The 7,628-nt window shown below is 42.5% G+C and overlaps 1 long non-coding RNA gene across 1 annotated transcript; it reads right to left on the bottom strand.

Annotated features, from left to right (window-relative positions):
* Window positions 1-404: 404 nt before the first annotated feature.
* LOC148101680 (uncharacterized) lies at window positions 405-1,612 on the bottom strand. The gene is made up of 3 exons (XR_015719683.1): window positions 1,531-1,612; window positions 735-823; window positions 405-526 (listed from the first exon to the last, which is right to left on the bottom strand). It is a non-coding gene; the product is annotated as an uncharacterized LOC148101680 (long non-coding RNA).
* Window positions 1,613-7,628: the final 6,016 nt, after the last annotated feature.

Genomic DNA, 7,628 nt, shown 5'->3' with positions numbered 1-7,628 from the left:
GAAACAACATGCAGAGTGGAAAACAGTGCAAATAACTGCAAACAGGCTTCATGACACTCATGTTTGATCAGGATGGACGTCAGTGTGAGCTGTTTCTATCACATTTAACCTCACAATCAATTTGGTCTCATTTCTATACAAAACTTAACACAAGCATGAAAAAAGTGTTTTTGATTGTTTTGTTTTGTGAACCATGAAACTGTTTAACAACACAGTTTGTTTCACAGTCAAACTTGAGTCTGTCCATCGTTCAGTCAGACTGAGCAATGACAGCACACAGACGTAGACAACAGCTCTCTGAAACACCAAACTCAGGTCCTGTTGATGCTGATATACAGTGACACAGTGATTCATCCTTTTGTCTTTATCTTTAAACAGCTGCAGCTTTCACTGACAGCACATGTGGTACTTTAACCTTTGGACTGTTTTCATCAGTTAATTATGGAGTTACTACAAAGAGTGAAGCTATAGGATGATCTGTCTGCTGTCACTGGGTGGTGCTGAGGTCTGAATCTGAGGACGGCTCCTGTAATCACAACGAGAACACAATCATCAAACTGAAATATAAAGTTTATCTCTGAAATAAAGCTGATCCTTCTGTCCTCACACACTCGGGAGTGTTCTTCTCTTCTCTTACATTATTTCAGTCCTGCAGTTCTGCTGACAGCTGACATATGAGCTGTTTGTTTAAAAGAAGCCTTAAATACTAACAGATGTTCCAATATCATGTTCACCTTTGAGTTGTTGGAGCTTTATAAATGGACATCTGCAAAGATGAGATGATGGAGCAGGTTTCAGTCCTGGTTCAGTCTGCTGCTGCATCCTGGTCACAACATACTGAGGTGGCATCAGCACTGGTATCAGCTCTGGCATCAGCACTGGTGTCAGCACTGGTATCAGCACTGGTATTGAACAAGAAATATTAATGGTTCAAACTATTTGTCTTAAAGGATGTGAGCTGCACAGAGTTCTGCACATGTGTCTTTGTGAACATACCTCATTAACAATATTTCAAACAGTTTTTAACCTGAATATTTGCAACAAACTCAGCATAAAAATACAGTCAGTGCTAAAAAATTAATCAGTGGAAAAATTAAACATTTTAACTTAAGCTGCCAAGAGGAAGTTGTTGGTTTCAGTAAATATCTTTGCTATTTGATCAGTTTTTACGGATTAATGAGGAGTTACTGAAGTGCCAGGTTTTTAAAGTTGGTGTTACTGTCTTTACACATATGGTAAGAGACTGAAAACATGGTGCTGTTTAATAAGATATTTAATATTCAGCTCTGCACAGGAGCTGCAGCAGGGTGCAGCCTGTTGCTTTTACAGTATAATACTTGTAATAAAAGTACAGTAACAGTAATTAGTGACTGAGCAGCCTGGAGCGTTTCTCTGGATTTCTTTAGTAAATTCATTCACCTGCACAGCTAAACGAACCCTGACAGCCGAGTGCTCATCTTAGCTAGCTAGGTCTCAGGACCGAGCTAAGGACGGTAGTTACGGATTAGCTTACGAACACGTTTAACTTACCGAAAAAGTGCAGCGGGGCCTCGGGTCCTTCTGTCGGGTAGTCCAGTTTACTGAAGAACACCTCAGGCTGTCAGGTTAAAACACTTGGTCGTGTTTTCGTAGCGTAAACGCTGGCCCTCCTTGTCACTACCCGATCGGTACCCCGCATGCGCAAATCTTACGTCACTTCCTCTCTTTGCCAACATTGCGACAGTCAATATATTTGAATGATACGGTTAGCGCCCAGTTAGCTCCTAGCATTTCTCAACAGCTCTGGCCCTTTCTCAATTCTCAAGTACGCGAGTACGTACTCGCGTTCTCGGCGGGTACGTACTCGCCGAGAACGCACGGAAGTACGGACTCGCCGAGAACGCGAGCACTGACTCGCGATTTGTACAATTGGAACACCAGCGTACTTAATGATGTCACAGGTCCGGAGTTTTTACTGCCGTCCTTAATTTAACTGTGAGTAATATGTTATGAAGCTTAACTTTAATCACAGCCACACCGGTTTACTCAGGAACAAATAAAAAGCCGAAATAAGCCAAACATTAACATTTAGAAGTGATCTAAGTGACTTATATATCATGTTTAACCTCACTAGTGAAATCTCTATTAATAAAAATAGTGCACATGTACATACGTGTACATACCTTAATAAAAACAAGCAGGTGAGATGTTAGAACGCTTTTATTTTTATTTTAGTGGACACTCAATACAATAGACAGCTGCTGGGGTTTGTTTAACCTGAGTAGCGAAAAGACCGCGGGGGGGTTGAAAACGATGTGCCGGAAGTCTGCTGTTCTCGCCGGCTGTAATAATCCTCGACCTCGCTGTCTGCTATGGAGCTGGCGGGTCACAGACGTCTCCGAAAACGTCGGACCTCGTTTGGAAATATATGATATCTTGATAAATCGAGCAGATATTTGAAGTTTACACAGCTACATTCTCGCTTGAAAAGAACTTAAAGGTTTATTTTGTGACCCAGAAAGCCCCGCTCGTCCGCCATTGCCGCGTTTGAGTTTTGGACGAAATGCATTCTGGGATATTTAGCTGTACCAAGTCCACACAAGTCACCAGCGATGCATGCTCGATAAAACGGGCGGAGCGAGAACACATCCGGGACTTTTTCGCGTTCTCGGCTTGATGCGTACTTCGAATTGGAACAGTACTTGGTCTCCGACTGATGACGTATCACGAGTACACGAGAACGCAAGTACGCACAAGTACGCATATTGAGAAAGGCCCTCTGTCTCCTTTTCGACTGCCCGGGACATTTAAACAATGGATAATCCGTATACAAACAAATTCATGTTTTTCTCCTCAACAGAGAGCCTTCCCCGATTGAACAACAGCGCCGTAAAATAAGACGAATGGCGCCTAATTACAGACTTAATAATATTGATTTAGCAATGTGTCACGTGAAGATTCATCAGCCAGATGAAGTGTTTACTGACAATTGACAGTGATAGCGGACATCATCATCACTATTCCAGTTAATCCTCTCCTCACAGACAAGCATAAACACACTCGACTATCACTAAATCAAATTTAACACACGTTTGTAATGACGCCAATTCATTTTACAATGGGGTTCATTCGCTTGGTCAGCAGGTGGCAGTATCCTCGTACACTGGGGAGTACACTGCCATTAAACGAACAGAAGAAGAAGAAAACATCTGCACATGCGCGGTACGGATCGGGTAGACCCGATTTGTACGGTCCGACTTTGCACATGCGCAGTAAGGATCCGTAACTATCTTTTTATTTTTCGTTTTTGTCTACATTGTACTGAAATGCTTCATTATTGCAAACATTTTAAGATTTACTCATTATTCTTAACATCTTAACAGATACTCTGACCCATAACTATCGTAAAACGCTACGACCGGAAGTAGACACCTTTCGCGCATGCGGGGTACCGATCGGGTTTCCGGTACGGATCGGGTAGTGACACTCCTCTCAGAGCCTACGCTCTATCTGCTATTCCCGAACAGAGATACGCAAGTTTCTCCGTGACTGCAGCTGTCAGTCAAAGCTCTTATGATGACGTTTCACCCCAATTTAACATCACCACGGTAGGAATTAGAATCAAACTTATGGGAAAGGAGACCCCTTGGACATAAATCAGCGTGATGAGAACTACTGATAACAAAGGAAAGAATCTTTGGAAAAAAAATATGAGGAGAATAAATTTATTTTATCCTGACCCCAGTCCCATCCGCTAACATGGAGGAGGCGGGGTTTATGACCTATACTGCAGCCAGACACCAGGGGGCGATAGAGACGTTTTGGCTTCATTTTTGGGAGCTGTCGCGTCGTCCATGTTTTCTACAGTCATTGGTCAGACTCCAATAACTTTTACTATGGTCGTGTCCAAACTCATATAGGCTGCATCCTCCTGAGGACCCGGCCCACATATTGAAGCTGTTGATATTACATTAAAGTTTGTATTACAGGTGGTATCATAATCATATAATAATTTTTCATTGCAGGAGAACCTGTAATCATTTTATACACATTGCATTTTGGTGCTTATTAAAGAGTTGAAGCTCGGTCAGTTAATTGATGGTCAGAAGCTTCGTCCAGCGCGATGTCCGGCCGATCTATTGAGTAAAGTGACTTAGAGCTATGGAAAGGTTGCTTACACATTTATAAAACACTTATATCATGTTATTCGTTATCATGTTTTATTCATTTATAATCTTAATGTTAAGCTTTGAGTAGTGGCATTTAATTAAACCATTTATTCAATATATACATATATAATTTTAGTTAGATTGTTACACATATGAGAGTGGCCCCTGTCTGGTTGTGAGCTTTAGTAGGTGAGGTGAGAGGTGAAACAGTGCAATTGAGGTCGGGAGACATATACACACACATCTTAGGTAGACTTATATTCTAGGTAAGAGTTCAGACATATTTTGCTTGCAACTGCATTTTGAGTCTGCAGAATTGATAGTTTTGTTGCAGAGCATGCATCTGAGGTTTTGGAGAAGCAAGAGCGAGATGAGCTACATGAAGCGCCTGGCTTGGAGGCGAAGAAAATGTTCTCTTCAAACTGTGTCAAAAGTCGTTACCAGAACATTTGTGGTTTTGAAAGTTATGCATGTATTGTATCTGCTTGACGCATGAGGGGGCGTCATAAATAATACCCTGATGCTATAAAAACAACTGCTTGTGTATTATTGGGCGGAGATCGACGCTGAGTGTGTGACAGTGTTCATCTCCCCACACGTGTGTTCATTAAAATCATCGTTTCACCTAACCCTCCTGGACCAGTGTTGTGATTTTGAATCCCTCCTCAATATTTGAACCCTTAACAGGGGCCGAATACTTTTGCAACCACTGTAAAGGTTTATTTTGTCTAATCTAATAACTTTAATCTCAGCCAAACCGATTTACTCAGGAACAAATAAAACACTGAAAAAAAGCCAAACAATAACATTTTTAGGTTGTCTAAGTCACTTATATATCACGTTTAGCCTGAGTAGCGAAAGACCGCGGTGATCTGAACATGATGTGCCGGGAGTTGTGCCGTTCTCTGCGGCTCTAGTGACCCTCGAGCTCCCAGCTAGCTATCGAGCTGGTGGGTAACAGACGTCTCCGAAAACGTCGGAGCACTTTTGCAAATATGCGATATCTTGATAAACCGAGCAGATATTTGATGTTTACACAGCTACAGTCTCGCCTGAAAATATGTTAAAAGTTTATTTTGTGACCCAGAAAGAGTAATATTAAAAACTTAGTAGCGGTCGCCATTGCCAGAAACTGGAATTGGCTGGGCCACGCTATGAATTCTGGGATATGGTGGGCCACGAAGGACACACCCGACCCATCCTTCAAATTCGGGGAAAATGAGGACGCATTTCTCGGCTGCATTCGGAGGAGTCTATGAATTTGGACAGCCTTCATCGTGTCGCTGTGACGTAATCGGTCTACAAATGCGTCCTCAGGAGGATGCAGCCCATGAATTTGGACACCCCCTATGTTTACTACTGCATAGACACATTGAATTTCCAACACAAGGAAACGACATTTTGGACAATGTTTTCACCACCCAGAGAGGAGATTACAAAGCCCCCCATCCACCCACTTTGGTGCCTCTGATCACATCACTGTTATGCTAATGCCAGCATACAGGCCCCTGGTCAAAGTCACTAAACCAGTTCGTCAGCAGGTACGTGTGTGGCCAGAAGGACCTGCAATACTGCTTTTCCACCACAGACTGGGGGATCCTTAAACAGGCCGCCACACATGACAACACCACAGACCTGCAGGAATATACAGAAACTGTCATTGGCTACATCTCAAAAGGCATCGATGAGGTCATAGAGACCACTGTCCGGGCCAATCAGAAACCATGGCTCACAGGTGAGGTCTACAGGCTCCTGAGGGTGAGAAATGCAGCCTTGAAAGCTGGGGATGAGGTGAGCCTAACAACAGCAAGGGCAAACCTGTCACGTGCATCAGAGAGGTGGGAATGCAGCGCTCCAGGAGGATTTTGCAAAGCTTCAGTGACAGCAGAGACACTCAGAGGCTGTGGCAAGGGATACAGACCATCACAGACTACAAGCCCACTCCTCAGACCGCTGTCGGGTCCACCACATTACCGTAAGAGCTAAGTGAATTTTTAATTTTTCTCTCGCTTTGAGACACAGAACGACACCCCAGCACAGGAGACTCCACCCCCCCCAACGATCGGGTGGTGACACTATCCCCAGACAGTGTGTGGAGATCCCTTGCCAGGATCAACACACGCAAAGCCCCAGGTCCTGACAACATGCTTGTCAGGACCTGCTGCCATCAGGGAGGAGACTGAAGAGCCTCCGGGCCAGAACCAGGAGACTGAGAGACAGCTTCATCCAGGCTGTCAGGATGCTGAATTCACTCCCTGCTCTCACACACCAACTCCAGACCTGCATTCATCTTTTCCCTCTGAACCCCCCAAACATACAAACCCTGAGCCACCACCATTGCCCTTTCACTGACTGTCCCACTCCACCATTTGACCTTAGAACTGAAGAAGCCTCTCTGATGAGAGGTGAAACATCTTCAAGGAAACTTAAAGAAGTCCAGACGCTTTTCTTTCCAAGCTCCTTAGACTACAGTGACCTGGATGTCTGAGAACATTCACAGACTGATTTTACAAGAACAACTTGTGACAAAAATCCCTAGCAGTGCCTCTCTGTCACACACACAAATCACTACAGTTACAAATTTAATAACTTAAAAAACCTCAGAAAAACAGAACTGAGCAAAACAAACAAACAAACAAACAAACAAACCAGAGACCTGGGAACATTGTTGAGGTTTAAATTTATAATCTTAAATGTATATATGCTGATTATATTGCTTTATAAGAAAGGCCCAACTCTGAGTACACTCTGTGCCGACAGGACTGACAGGAAATTACATGCTTTTGCAGGCGAAAAGTGAAACTAAGCAGAGTGTTTGATCGAAACTTAAAGTGTGTGTGACGTCTATATAAATGACTAGGCTTCCTGTTTTGTGCTTCAGACCTCAGGTTGTGTGTTGTGTGTTCAGGTCTCCATATCCGGATATGTAAAATAAATATAATTTTTTAAAGTAAAAAGACCACTTTTGAGCCGTGTCTTTTTGGCCTTAAACAATACCAAAAGAACCGGAATTTAATAACATTAAAACCAAACAATAAATGAGCAAAGTAGTGCATGATGAATCTAGATGACAAATACAAAGTGCAATATAGAAACACTGGGTAAAAAGAAGTGATCAATTAAAAAGGAGGATAAAAGATGTGAGCAGTAGTTAAACAGTAGAAATAAAAATATAATAAACAAATAAAAATAGATAATAAATGAAAGCCAGGTCAGAAAGGTGAGTTTGGCTTTAAAAGCATTAAAACACACTGCTGTCTTCAGGAAGGCTGCTCCAGTAACAGAAAGTCATCTACATGTGGGTTTAGTTCTGACTTTAGGGACAAGTAAAAAAATGAAATAAAAACATCTGTCCAGACAACCTGACAGTCAAAAATATAAACTCAGGAGCTTAAAAGGAAAACTGTGCTGACTTTGAACGTCCGCATCAAGATAAACTTACAGATTTAAGAGTCAAAAAGTGTCAAAAAGTCTGTATCC

This window comes from Neolamprologus brichardi, chromosome 9 (genome assembly GCF_056152115.1).
Source record: "Neolamprologus brichardi isolate AB-2024 chromosome 9, ASM5615211v1, whole genome shotgun sequence".
Taxonomy (NCBI): domain Eukaryota; kingdom Metazoa; phylum Chordata; class Actinopteri; order Cichliformes; family Cichlidae; genus Neolamprologus; species Neolamprologus brichardi.
The sequence above is the reverse complement of the archived record's forward strand: the minus strand, read 5'-3'. Positions and strand labels throughout refer to the sequence as shown.